The sequence below is a fragment of the Capra hircus genome, chromosome 7, assembly GCF_001704415.2.
Source record: "Capra hircus breed San Clemente chromosome 7, ASM170441v1, whole genome shotgun sequence".
Taxonomy (NCBI): domain Eukaryota; kingdom Metazoa; phylum Chordata; class Mammalia; order Artiodactyla; family Bovidae; genus Capra; species Capra hircus.
Window position 1 is genome coordinate 101,473,931 of NC_030814.1, and position 15,261 is coordinate 101,489,191.

At 39.5% G+C, this 15,261-nt stretch overlaps 1 pseudogene; it reads left to right on the forward strand.

Moving 5' to 3' along the window:
• On the forward strand, nucleotides 8,038–9,008 carry LOC102182023 (annotated as a pseudogene).

Below are 15,261 nucleotides of genomic sequence, written 5' to 3' on the forward strand. Positions count from 1 at the left end.
ATGAACATCCAGGACTGATATCCTTTAGGATGGACTGATTGAATCTCTTCGCAGTCCAAGGGACTCTCAAGAGTCTTCTCCAACACCACAGTTCAAAAGCATCAATTCTTCGGCTTTCAGCTTTCTTTATAGTCCAGCTCTCACATCCAAACATGACTACTGGAAAAACCATAGCCTTGACAAACAGACCTTTTTTGGCAGAGTAATATCTCTGCTTTTAATATACTGTCTAGGTTGGTCACAACTTTCTTTCCAAAGAATAAGTTTCTTTTTATTTCATGGCTGCGATCACCATCTGCAGTGCTTTTGGAGCCCTCCAAAATAAAGTCAGCCACTGTTTCTACTGTTTCCCCATCTATTTGCCATGAAGTGATGAGACTGGATGGAAGAGATCTCTAGTCTTTCCCATTCTATTGTTTTCCTCTGTTTCTTGCATTGATCACTGAGGAAGGCTTTCTTATTTCTCCTTGCTATTCTTTGAAACTCTGCTTTCAGATGGGTATATCTTTCCGTTTCTACTTTGCCTTTCACTTCTCTTCTTTACACAGCTATTTGTAAGGCCTCCTCAGACAACCATTATGCCTTTTTGCATTTCTTTTTCTGAGGGGATGGTCTTGATCATTGCCTCCTGTACAATGTCATGAACCTCTGTTCATAGTTCTTCAGGCACTCTGTCTATCAGATCTAATCCCTTGAATCTATTTGTCACTTCCACTGTATAATCGTAAGGGATTTGATTTAGGTCATACCTGAATGGTCTAGTGGTTTTCCCTACTTTCTTCAATTCAAGTCTGAATTTGACAATAAGGAGTTCATGATCTGAGTCACAGACAGCTCCCATTCTTGTTTTGGCTGACTGTATAGAGCTTCTCCATGTTTGGCTGCAAAGAATACACTCAATCTGATTTCTGGTGAAGTCCATGTGTAGATTCTTCTCTTGTGCTGTTGGAAGAGGGTGTTTGCTATGACCAGCGCGTTCTCTTGTCAAAACTCTATTAGCCTTTGCCTTGCTTCTTATTGTACTCCAAGGCCAAATTGCCTGTTACTCCAGGTATTTCTTGACTTCCTATTTTTGCATTCCAGTCCCCTATAATGAAAAGGACATGTTTTGTATAGGGGTCTGGAACTAGAAGGTATTGTAGGTCTTCATAGAACCCTTCAACTTCAGCTTCTTCAGCATTACTGGTCAGGGCATAGACTTGGATTATTATGATATTGAATGGTTTGTCTTGGAAACAAACAGAGATCATTGTGTCATTTTTGAGGTTGCCCCCAAGTTCTGCATTTCAGACTCTTTTGTTGACTACTATGGCTACTCCATTTCTTCTGAGGGATTCTTGCCCACAGTAGTAGTTATAATGCTCATCTGAGTTAAATTCACCCATTCCAGTCCATTTTAGTTTGCTGATTCGTAAAACGTCGATGTTCACTCTTGCCATCTCCTTTTTGACCACTTCCAATTTGCCTTGATTCATGGACCTAACATTCCAAGTTCCTATGCAACATTGCTCTTTACAGCATCAGACTTTACTTACATTACCAGTCACATCCACAACTGGGTGTTGTTTTTATTTTGGCTCAGTCTCTTCATTCCTTCTGGAGTTATTTCTCCACTGATCTCTAGTAGCATATTGGGCACCTACTGACCTGGGGAGTTTGTCTTTCAGTGACCACTTATCTTTTTGCCTTTTCATACAGTGAGATTGCTAAGGGAAAAATTATGTGGGTCCCTGGAGGAGGACATGGCAACTCACTCCACTATTCTTGCCTGGGAAATCTCATAGACAGAGGAGCCTGGTGGGCTATAGTCCATGGGGTCATAAAGACTGAATGGTTAAACTGTAGCAGAGTTTATATATTATGAATTTTCATTATTCTACATTCTCACCAGCATTGCAGGAGGATTCCTTTCTCCCCATAATCCAATGAATACAGCATTTTCTAATTTGGAGAACTGAATAGTTATTCAGCAAAATTCCATTCCTCTCTCTGTCTCTCCTCCACTTTTTTTTTTTTTTCTAGACTGAGCATCTTTATATTTGTCTGGGTAATTCTTTCTGTCCTTTCTCTACCCATATCTGTACTGAGATTCCTACTTCCTGTCCATTTTTCTAAATAGTTTTCCTTTATCTGTTTCACACAGTGCAGATTGTTTTTCCCAATGTTCCATCTGTCTGATAACTTTATCCAGGATTTCCTTTGAATAATAATCCTTAATGTTGACGTTTTCATATTTTTAAAAAATATATTCTTAAATTTGTGCCTTTGAAAATTAACAAACCAATTCTTTTGCCCTTTCTCCTATTGACTTTATAGTTGATATTACATATTATGTTTTGAATCTATCTAGATTCTACTTTGCATTTTGTCCTTGGGCAGAAATTCAAGTTTACTTTGCTTCCTAAAATGAACAGTTTTCCTACTGGAAAATACCAAACAATCTTCTTTTCCCTTTGATATGTGCTTTGACCTTATCATACATTAGATTTTTAATAATAAAGGTGTATTTTCTGAGATATAGATTCAAGTTAATTGATGTTTGCAATTTAATTCATACTTTTAAAAAATGACTATGACTGTATAATGTGTCTCAGTATCCCAGGAAGGCTTACCTCTCCTATTTACTCCACTTTCATAAGTTTTGTACTAGTTTTAAGAGGCATAGTTTTGTACTAATTTTAAGAAGGAATTTTAGGTTAGTTTTAGCAGGTTCATGTAAGTTCCTGGAATTGTAACTGCAACTGTGTTGATGATAGCATTTGGTGAAGAATTGATATCATTACAAATTAGCTCAACTCATCAACAGGGTGTAGACTGTTTTCAAGTATTCAAATCATGTTCTAACTTTATAAATGATTAAATTGTCTTTGGCAGTATTGTATGTTTGGGGCTAATTTCTATATATAAGAGAGTTTTTCAACGTGGTGTGAGGAACCCTGGGAATCCTGGAAACTCACTTGGGGCATCCATCAAGTCCTAACTTTTCCAATTACATGTGAGGTTGTGTTTTCATCATACACTCTAATTAAAGCAGTATATTAGTGCATGCTAAGTAGCTTCAGTCGTGTCTGACTCTGTTGTGTGAACCTATGGACTGTAGCCCTCCAGACTCCTCTCTCCAAGGCAAGAATACTGGAGTTGGTTGCCATTTTCTCCTCAAGGGGATCTTCCCCATTCAGAGATTGAACCAGTGTCCTCTTATGTCTCCTACATTGGTAGGCAGTTTCCCTACCACTAGCGCCCCCTGTGGAGACCAAAACAGTATATAACCACAGATTAAATAAAGAAGCAGATAGGAGCATCAAGCTGTGTCCTACAAGGTAGGCCTTAGGCATATTTGCCAGAGTGTAAAGCCAGGCCACTCTTCTCAATAAATGTCTTTTGAAAATATAGTTACTCTTGTATACATGTGTTGTTAATATTAACATGTATCAAGTTTATTATTGTTCTTTTAAATTTACTAATAGCTAAATATTTTTAAAGATTATCTTGTAAAAGGTGAAAGATTTATATGATCTGAAGAGAAACCAGATAAGAATTAAAGATTTTAAAATTTAAAAAATAAAAAAATAAATAAAATTAAAAAAAACAACATTCAAAAAACTAAAAATAAATAAATAAATAAATAAAGATTATCTTGGTTTTGCCATACATCAACATGAATGTGGATTTAAAAAATAAATAAATTTTAAAATAAATAAATAAATAAAAAGAAAAATAAATAAATAAAAGCACGTACTCCAGTCCAAGTTAAAAAAAATTATCTGTTTTAGTTTTTAGTATGATAAAAATTGATAGCTACAACTCTCCCAAACAAAAGCCCTTTAAGGACCTCATCAGTGTTTGACTGTAAAAGGATCCTGAAACCAAAAATGGTTGTTTACCGTTTGTGTCACTACTGAGAGTTTATCTTAATTTTAACTTAAATTCTATATTTTGAATGATTACTACTGGTGTAATACTTTGATACATACTATATTTTTTGAAGTTGATCTTGCTTTTTGCAACATTCTTCCCTCTTATGTGCTAACATATTACATCCTGATTCTTTTATCTTTTCTGGATAGATGATCAGGTCACATCCCTTCCTATCCTTATGTATCTTCTTTCTTTTTCTTTCCTTGTAGCACCATTCATGACTTTCCATTCCATGGCAAAGAACAGCAGAAACAGTGAGTAGCCTTGCCTTCTTTCTGATGATAAAACAGTGCATGTTAAAGTCCCAATTATATACTATTTGTTTGTTTTCTAGTGTGTATTCTTTATCTAGCTAAGTCCCCTTCAATTTCACATTGTAAAAAAGTTTGCAAAAAAAATCATAATTTGACAAACCCATATCAAAACATTATGTTGTAACCTAAAACTCATGCAGTGTTACAAAAATAATATACAAATTTTAAAAATCATAAATTGGAGTTGAATATTAGAAAATGTACACCTCCGTTGATCAAAAGAATTCTATCATTTTTCTCTTTTAGCTTATTTATGTGATGAATCACATGATGCTGCACCATCTTGCCATTCATTGGATAAACCAACACCACTTGACCATAATTTACTAATTTTTATACATTGTTTTTGATTAGGTGACATCCTACAGTGGATTTTAAAATTTGCTTGGATAGGTAAAGTGGGCCCATAACTGTTTCTTACAACAGTTCACCTGGTTTTAGAATTTAGAATAATGAAATCATCTTAGCAGATTTCAGATTTTTCCCTTTTTCCCCCTTTTATCTGAAAAGCATGTATAAGATTTAATCAGTTGTTCCTTAACGGTTTATGAGCACTCACTTGTAAACTCACTGGGTCTAATGAATTATAGGAAGGGAAGGTCTCTAACTATTTCAACTTCTTTAAAACTTTTTTGAAATTGTTTCTATTTCTTTCTCATACTAGTTTTGCAATTTTATGTGTCTCTGAGAATTCATTCCATTTCTTATATATTATTACTGTTTCACTCATTTAAGATATCCATTATTTCTATAGTTATTCCAATTTTAATTTTATGCTTTTTCATTGGCATTTTCTTCTTGGCTTTATCTTGTTAATCTATCACCCAGTTTAGGTTGTATTAAGTATGATTTTCTGGATAATGTTTCTTCTAAATACATTTTAAAATGTGCATTCCCATTGTAGTACTCTTTTAGCTTAAAACTTTGACATTTGATACTTAAATTACTTTGTAAATATTTCATCATCAATTTAATATTGACACAAAAGATTGCTTAATAAATCTAACTCAGTGTGTTATAATCTACATATTATTTGTACTTTGAAATGGATGGAGGATTTCTCTATGTCCTAAAACAAGGTCAGTCAGTTCAGTCACTCAGCCATGTCCGACCCTTTGCAACCCCATGAACTGCACCATAACAGGCTTCCCTGACCATCACGAACTCCTGGAGCTTGCTCAAACTCATGTCCATCGAGTCAGTGATGCCATCCAACCATCTCATCCTCTGTCGTCCCCTTCTCTTCCTCCCTTCAGTCTTTCTCAGCATCAGGGTCTTTCCCAGAGAGTCAGTTCTTCTCATCAGGGGACCAAAGTATTGGAGCTTCAGCTTCAGCATCAGTCCTTCCAATGAATATTCAGGACTGATTTCCTTTAGTATTGACTGGTTTGATCTCCTTGCTGTCCAAGGGACTCTGATAGCTCTGATAGGTAAATTTTTGTTCAAGTCCTCTATGTGCATGAAAGAAATATTTGATCTCATTTAGTACACAGACTACTTATGTCCAGGAGCTAACATCTGAATGTTACTAATCCATTGGAATTGTTGTTGCTGTTCACTCACTAAGTTGTGTCTGACTGTGACTCTATTGACTGCAACACACCAGGCTCCTCTGTCCTCCATTATCTCCCAGTGTTAGCTCAGATTCATGTTCATAGAGTTGGTGATACTATATAACCATCTCACCCTCTGCAGCCCCCTTCTCCTTTTGCCTTCAGTCTTTCCCAGCATGAGGATATTTTCCAATGAGTCAGCTATTTGCATCAAGTGACCAAAGTATTGGAGCTTTAGCAACAGTCCTTCCAATGAGTGTTGAGGGTTGATTTTCTTTAGGGCTGATGGGCTTGATCTCCTTGCAATCCAAGGGACTCTCAAGAGTCTTCTCCAACACCACAATTCAAAAGCATCAATTTCTCAGTGCTCAGCCTTCTTTAACTTTCACATTCATATATGACTACTGGAAAAATCATAGCTTTGACTATACGGACTTTTGCCAGAAAAGGGATGTCTCTGCTGTTAAATACACTGTCTAGGTTTGTCATTGGAGAAGGCAATGGCAAACCAATCCAGTGTTCTTGCCTGGAAAATCCTATGGACGGAGGAGCCTGGTAGGCTGCAGTCTATGGGGTCGCTAAGAGTCAGACACGATTGAGCGACTTCCCTTTCACTTTTCCCTTTCATGCATTGGAGAAGGAAATGATATTATTCATAACCCGTCATTCATTCATGCCATTCTAATTCCTTAAAAACTTACAAATGTCTTATGTAAATTAGCATCTAAGCTACTACCCTATATTGCATATGATTGTTATGTCCCTTGAATTTCATGACCCTGGCTTATTGATGTAGTGTAGTAGTGGTGTTAGTCACTCAGTTGTGTCCGACTCTTGGCAACCCCATGTACTGTGGCCCACCAGACTCCTCTGTTCGTGGGATTCTCCAGGCAAGAATACTGAAGTGGATTGCCATTCCCATGAGACCAGACCAATTATTCTGTGGAACATGTTGGGTTCTGTATTTTCTGATTGTGTCTTCATGGTGTCATTTAGCTTGTTCCTTCATCCTCTGTATATGATCAATCTTTCTGATGCTCACCTATTCCAGTGGACACATTTTCAATCTGGTTCCAGAATTCTTTAACATTAACAATTGCTCAGTGAAAGTTCCGTTAAACTGTTGCAGAGATGTCCTAGGCTTGCTTCCATGCCCTGGGGTATTTCTTCAGGGAGCCTGGTTCCTTTTATTGGCGTGTGGTATAGGGACTTCCCAGGTGGCTCAGACGGTAAAGTGTCTGCCTACAATGCGAGAGACCCGGGTTCAATCCCTGGGTTGGGGAGATCTCCCGGAGAAGGAAATGGCAACCCACTCCAGTATTCTTGCCTGGAAAATCCCATGGAAGGAAGAGCCTGGTAGACTACCGTCCATGGGGTCGCAAAGAGTTGGACATGACTAAGCGACTTCACTTTCACTTTCTTTCAACAGAGATACTATGATTATTGTTTCATTAAATTTCTATTCTTTTTTTCGCTTTCAGGATTGTTTCCTCATCATTCCTTTGGTGCACATTTGCCCAGCATATATTTGTCCATCTTTTTATTTTCAAGCATTCTCTTCAGTTCCTATGAAAGAGTAAATACAAACTATGAGATACATTGACAGAAATGAGTACTAATAAAATAGTATTACAATAAATATGAATTGGTTACTCAATTAAAGGCAAAGACTCTCAGTGAAAATTTATAAATCCAAGATCCAAACATATTTTTGACAACAGGCACAGTATTGAAAAGAATATGACTCTGACCACCTATGTCTGTCTTGATTACAAACCTGAATCTTTTATTTCTTTTCATCACTGTTAACAAAAACTTAGAAAGCAAACTGTGTCTTCAGCATTTAGTGTATGGGATCTCATTTTATCTTTATCACACTACTAAATGGTAAGTATTATGATTTATTCCATCTTACTGATGAAGATTGTGAGACCCAGACAAGCTAAGCCAAATGAATATTTAGGATGGTGGTGGTTTAGTCACTACGTCATATGCCACTCTAGTCACCCCATGCACTGTAGCCTGCCAGGTTCCTCTGTCCATGGGATTTCCCAGGAAAGAATGCAGGAATGGGTTGCCATTTCTTCTCCGGGGGATCTTCTTCAACCCCGGTATTGAACCTGCATCTCCTGCATTGCAGGTGAATTCTTTACTGCTGAGAAACCCTTGAATATATAATATAGAGCTCCTCAATTGCCATTAATCTATGTTAGAGCCTCTGTTCTAATCACTGTGCCTTCATTCTCTTTCTGATGTCCCCAGATGCAGCATCCTTGTCTGCTCAGAACTACAGCACAGTGTCTGAATTCATCCTTATTGGCTTCTCCAACTTCCCTCAGCATCTCCTGCCCACCTTCTTCCTGCTGTACCTGCTGATGTACCTGTTCACACTCCTGGGGAACCTGCTCATCATGGGCACCATCTGGAGGGAGCGCAGCCTCCACACCCCCATGTACCTCTTCCTGTGCAACCTCTCCATCTCTGAGATCCTGTTCACCGTTGTGGTCACCCCTCGAATGTTGGTGGACATGCTCTCCACCAACCGCTCCATCACCTTTGTGGCCTGTGCCAGCCAGATGTTCTTCTCCTTCACGTTTGGCTACACCCACTCCTTCCTGCTCACGATCATGGGCTACGACCGCTATGTGGCCATCTGCCACCCCTTGCGCTACAGTGTGCTGATGAACACCCATGACTGTGCCTGTCTTGTGTCCTGGTGCTGGGCTGGTGGCTCAGCTGTGGGGTTGATGGTGACATTGATAGTTTTTCATCTCACCTTCTGTGGGTCTAAGGAGATCCACCATTTTGTCTGCCATGCGCTTGCCCTCTTGAAGTTGGCCTGTGGGAAGGAGACAGCCTCTGTCACCATGGGTGTGATCCTGGTCTGTGTCACGGTCCTGATGGGTGCTTGTTCTTCATTGTCCTCTCCTATGTTTTCATTGTGGCTGCCATCCTGAGGATCCCCTCCACTGAGGGCAGGCACAAGACCTTCTCCACCTGTGTCTCCCATCTCACCATAGTGGTCGTGCACTATGGTTTTGCCTCCATCATCTATCTCAAACTCAAAGGCCCCCATTCTATGGACAATAAAACTCTGATGACCACCATGTATACAGTCCTTACCCCCTTTCTTAGCCCCATCATTTTCAGTCTCAGGAATAAGGAGCTGAAAAATGGCATAAAGAGAAATTTGCACAGAACTTTCTGTCCCCTAAGCTTCTGATGGCCAGTTTGGTGGAATGGAACTGTGGTGGATGAGAGTGATTTAATAATATCTGTCTCCATAGAACTCTTGTAATGATTCAGGTCTGTAAAATACTCACACTCCATCAGAGTTTGATGCATACTAGCTACTCACTTTTCTTCAATGTTTCCCCCTGTTGCATAGTCTGTCTCATCATAATCTTTAATTTATTCCCAGTGAAATGAACTCTATGCCATTATCTATACCTAAGAATGTGCTACCTATCTATAAGCAGGTGGGGAGCACCAAATGCATGTATCAGGACCCTGATACAGGTGTCTATCCTTGAATGGATTAGCAAAAGTAGATTTTAATTCCCCATCCCCCAAAATAAAAATGAATAAAATTACCTAAAGATAATAAGAAATACCACCAGGACTGGGTCTTTTCCATATATGAAACACTGACATGTAAAGTAATTACTGACTGTTGAGAATGATGTTTGCTGTGGGTTTGTCATATATAGCCTTTATTAAGTTAAGGAGGTTCTCTCTGTGCCTGCTTTCTGTAGAGTGTTTTATTTTTAGCCCTAAATGGGTGTTGAACTTTGTCAACAACTTTTTCTGCATCTTTTGAGGTGATCATATGATTTTCATTTTTCAGTTTGTTGATGTGTTGTATTATATTGATTGTCTTGTGTATATTGAAGAATCCTTGCATCTCTGGGATAAATCTCACTTGATCCTTTCAATGTGTTGTTGGATTTGATTTTCTAGTATTTTGTTGAGGATTTTTGCCTCTGTCTTCATCAGTGATATTGACATGCAATTTCCTCTTTTTTTGTGGTTTTGATTTCAGTGTGATGGTGGCCTCATAAAATGAACTTGAGAGTGTCCTTCCTCTGCATATTTTAGAAGATGCTCAGAAAAACAGATTCCAGTCTTTTTGTCCAGGTTATGCAGCAGTTAGATTTTAGTGTTTTCAGGAGGGGAAGTGAGCTCAAGTTCTTCTACCAAGAAAATACAAGCGTTGCCAAAGATGTGGAGGTAAGGGAATCCTCGTGCGACATTGTAGAAAATGTAAATTGGTGCAGCCAACATGGGAGACCGTATGGATTTTCCTCAAAAAAATTAAACCTTGGACTACTATATGATCCAGCTATTCCATTTTGGGGGTATTTATACAAAGAATACAAAAACTAATTCAAAAAGATGTTTGCAGCTCTATGTTCATCATGGCATATTTTACAATAGTCAAGAAGTGGAAACAACTTAACCATGGGATAAGGAAGATGTGAGATATATCTAAATACATAATGGAATACTACTCAGCCATAAGAAATATGAAACCTTGCCACTTGTGACAGCATGGATGGATCTTGAGCATATTATGCTAAGTGAAATAACTCAGGTGGTTAAAGACAAATAGCATATAATTTCACTCATTTGTGCAATATAAAAAACAAAGAAATAAAGACTGCAATAAATGAACAAACCAAACAAAAATAAACATGACACAGAGGGGAAGGAGAGATGAAGGTAAAATGGGGAAAGAGGTCAACTGTGTGGAGATGAAGAAAATAAATTTTTGATAGTAACTGTAATGTGTACAGAGTAGATATATAACGTTGTACATGTGAAACATACATAATGTTATAAATCAATGTTACCTCAACAAAAATAAATTTTTTAAAAAGGAGAGATATACATAGGAAAAAATGTACTTCTTCATGGCCAATGTAGCTATGGTTATGTAACTTTTTAATGTAACCACGGCTATGTAATTTTTTACGGTTCTGTTTCCTAAATTTGAGAAATGCAGATATCATAAGTACCTAGCTCATATGGTTATTGTGAGGATTAATGACTTACATATATATCTGCTTATATAATTAAAATCATAAGTGACTACCAGAGTCAGAGTAGTGACTAAGTCTTAGTCACTATCAACTACTATAACTATCATCACTATCATGTTATATAAATATCACACTATAAATATTTTACTACCACTAAAATTAATTTAGAAAGCTAAAATAATTTTTAAAAAGCAATATTGTACAGAAACAGACATGTAAAACAGTGGAATGGCATAATTGTCATGGAATAACCCAATTTCAAAACCATAGACTATTCATTAAATCTTGTTGGGGCAATTAGTTATCCATTAAAAAGTACATTTTACCACAACTTGCCTATTAGAATGACTAAAATCTGTTACAGTGGCAACACTAAATGCTGGTAAGGATGTGAAACAACAGAAACTCTCATTCATTACTAGGAATGCAAAATGGTATAGCCACTTTGGAGGGCAATTTGGTGCTGTCCCACAAAACAGAACATAATCTTCCTATATAATCCATAAAACACACTCCCTGGTATTTACCCAAAGGAGTTGAACACTTAGGTTTACAAAAAAAGAAAATCTGCACACCGATGTTTATAGCATATTTTTTCAAAATTGCCAAAACTTGAAAGAATCAAGATATCCTACAATAGGTGAATAGATAAAAGCTGAGCAATCCTAAAGGAAATTAGTCCTGAATATTCATTGGAAGAACCGATGCTGAAGCTGAAGCTCCAATACTTTGGCCACCTGATTCAAAGAGCAGACTCCTTAGAAAAGACCCTGATGCTGGGAGAGATTGAGGGCAAGAGGAGAAGGAGACAACAAAGGATGAGATGGTTGGATGGCATCACTGACTCAATGGACGTGAGTTTGATCGGCTCTGGGAGTTGGTGACGGACAGGGAAGCCTGGGGTGCTGCAGTCCATGAGTCGCAAAGAGTTGGAGATGACTTGGTGACTGAACAACAACACCAAGACAATGGAATATTATTTAGCACCAAAAATTTGAGCTATCAATCCATCAAAAGACTTTGAGGAACCTTTATTGCACATTACAAAGTGAAAGAAGCCCATCTAAAAAGACTATGAACTGTATGATTCCAACTGTATGATATTGTGGAAAAAGCTAAACAATGGAGGCAATAAAAAGACCAGTGGTTGCCAAAGGATAAGCGAGAGGGATGGATGACTAGGTAGAACACAGGATTTTTAAGGCAGTGAAAATACTCCGCATGATACTATAACAATGGATACATCTCACTGTATATGTTAATCCATAAAAGACACAATGAAAGTGAACCATAATGTAAATTATGGACGTTGGTGATGATACTATGTCAACTTAGGTTCATCAATTGCAACAAATGTACCACTTTGGTAGAGGAAATTGATAATGTGAAACTCTGTGTATGTGTGAGGGGGTACAGGGTAAATGGAAAATCTCTGCTTTCCTCTCAATTTTGCTGTGAAATGGAAACTACTCTGAAAAAAATTGTCTTAAAAATAATTAGTTGAAACCAAATTTGAAATGGTTGCACAATATTTTTGGTTGATTAAAGTTTTAGAGGTTGACAATTTTTTCCCTTTTTAAAAATTAATTAATTAATTTTAATTGCAGGATGGTGGTGGTGGTTTAGTCCCTAAGTCGTGTCTGACTCTTGCAATCCCATGGTCCGTAGCCCACGAGGCTCCTCTGTCCATGGGGTTTTCCAGGTAAGAATACTGAAGTGGATTGCCATTTCCTTCTCCAGAGGATCTTCCCAACCCAAGAATCGAACCCAGGTCTCCTGCATTGCAGGCAGATTCTTTACCAACTGAGCTATGAGGGAAGGGAGGATAGTCACAATATTGTGATGATTTTTGCTATACATCAATATGAATTGGCCACAGGTATACATGTGTCCCACCAAATCCTGAACCCCTCTCCCACCTCCCTCCCTACCTTATCCCTCTGGGTTGTCCCAGAGCACCGGCTTTGGGTGCCCTGCTTCTTGCATCAAACTCGCACTGGTAATCAATTTTACATGTGGTAATGTACATGTTTCAATGCTGTTCTCTCAAATCGTCCCACCCTTGATCAGATAGTAAATACTTTCAGCTCTGCCGGTCACACTACCTCCATCACAACTATTTAACTCTGCTGTCATACCACAAAACCAGCCATAGACAATATGTCAATGAATTTTCATGAGTGTGGTTTCAGTAAAACTTTATAAAAACAGGCAATGACCCCACATGGTGCAGTTTTTCACCCCTAAACTTATTGTATAAAAGCATCAGAAGAAACCAAGAAGAATGTTTCTGACAGAAACAGGATTAAGGCACAAGAAACAGAAGGCAAAGGGAAAAGATTCATAGGCAAAGTTACAATTTAGAATCTCTAATTCTATGCCTGCAAATGAATAGGAACAAAACAATCTTGAAAGAGGGGAAGGCTTTGAATAGGCATAAAACAAAAAAGAAATCCATATGGTTAGCAAACAATGGAGATTTCTTAACCCACTAGTAATTGTTGTTGTTGTTTTGTTCAGTCCCTTTCTCATGTCTGCCTCTTTGTGACCCCATGGACTGCAGCACACTAGACTTCCCTGTCCTTCACCATCTTCCAGAGTTTGCTCAAACTCATGTCCATTGAGTCAGTGATGCCATCTAACCATCTCATCTCCTGTCGTCTCCTTCTCCTCCTGGCCTCTGCTGCTGCTGCTGCTAAGTCGCTTCAGTCATGTCCAACTCTGTGCAACTCCATAGATGGCAACCCACCAGGCTTCCCCATCCCTGGGATTCTCTAGGCAAGAATACTGGAGTGGGTTGCTATTTCCTTCTCCAATGCATGAAAGTGAAAAGTCAAAGTGAAGTCGCTCAGTCGTATCCGACTCTTCACGACCTCATGGACTGTAGCCTACCAGGCTCCTCCGCCCATGAGATTTTTCCAGGCAAGAGTACTGGAGTGTGGTGCCATTGCCTTTTCCAACATCAGGGACTTTTCCAATGAGTCTGCTCTTCACATCAGGTGACCAAAGTATTGGAGCATCAGCATCAATCCTTCCAATGAATACTCAGAGTTGATTTCCTTTAGGATTGAATGGTTTGCTGCCCAAGGGACTCTCAAGAGTCTTCTCCAGTACCACAGTTTGAAAGCTTTGGTTCTTCAGCACTCAGCCTTCTTTAGAAATGATGCTTTTGGGGGGTGGTCCTAAGATGGCAGAGGAATAGGACAAGGAGACCACTTTCTCCCCCCCAAATTCATCAAAAGATCATTTGAAAGCTGAGAAAATTCCAAAAAGCAAGTTCTGAACACTGGCAGAAGATACCAGGCACCCAGAAAGGCAGCCCATTCTCTTTGAAAGGAGGTAGGACAAAATATAAAAGATAAAAAGGGAGACAAAAGAGTTAGGGATGGAGAACCATTCCAAGGAGGGAGTCATGAAGGAGGATAAGTTTCCAAACACCAGGAAACCCTCTCACTGGTGGGTCTGTGGGGAGTTTTGGAATCTCAGAAGGCAACATAACTGTGAGGGAAAAAACCAAAAACAAAAATCCCACAAATTACGCACCTAACCACAATTCCCAGGGGAGAAGTAGCCCAGACACTCATGGCCACCAGCAGTGAGCAGGGGCTGAACATGGAGGCACGGGTTGCATGCTTAGGGTAAGGACCAGGCCTGAATGCCCAGAGGACAATCTGAGGGAGCTAATGTGAGATAGCAACCCAAACTGGGATAGCCTGAGAGAAAAAAAAAAATGAGAGAGAGAGAGAGAGCGTTCCCACAAAAAGCTCTAAGGTGCTGCCAGCCCGCTCACAGAACAAAGGATTGTGCGAATACCAGAGGAGAGCTAGCCGGCTGTGCACTGGCCCATCCCCCCACCAGAGGCAGAGAAGCAGGTGAGCGACAGCCAGAGCAGGAAGACGAGGGGCAATCTCTGCTCCAGAGATGCATCCACCACCAAACTGTGAGCAGGCTCCCAGTAGCTAACCAAGTCTTCCTGGGATCCTGGACAATTGACATCTGCCAGGAGGTTTGCAGTCAGAGATTAGCTCCCCAGAGGAGACACACGGCACACCTGAGATGGCGCTCTCACTGCACACCCAGGAAACTGAGGGGCTGGAACTGGGGAGGTGATAAGATGCACTGCACTGAAGGAGAATGTGCTCGCCAAGCACCTGGTTGCCTGAGCTGCTCGGACCTGGGAGGGGAACAAAACACAGGCCCAACCAACTCTGTGCCTTTGTGGAGTACACAAGAACCTGAACTTGAGCGGCTTAGACCTGGGAAGTGCATGCAATGCAGGGCCCACTTTAAACACTTCCCCTGCAGAGCAATCTAGAGCCTGAGCAGTGTAGACCAGGAAAGCACACACGCTATGAGCAGGGGCAAACCCAGTGTGGCTGAGACACTGTGAGCACTCCCCACAAATGCCAGGGATGTTTGTTTGAAGTGTTCCTC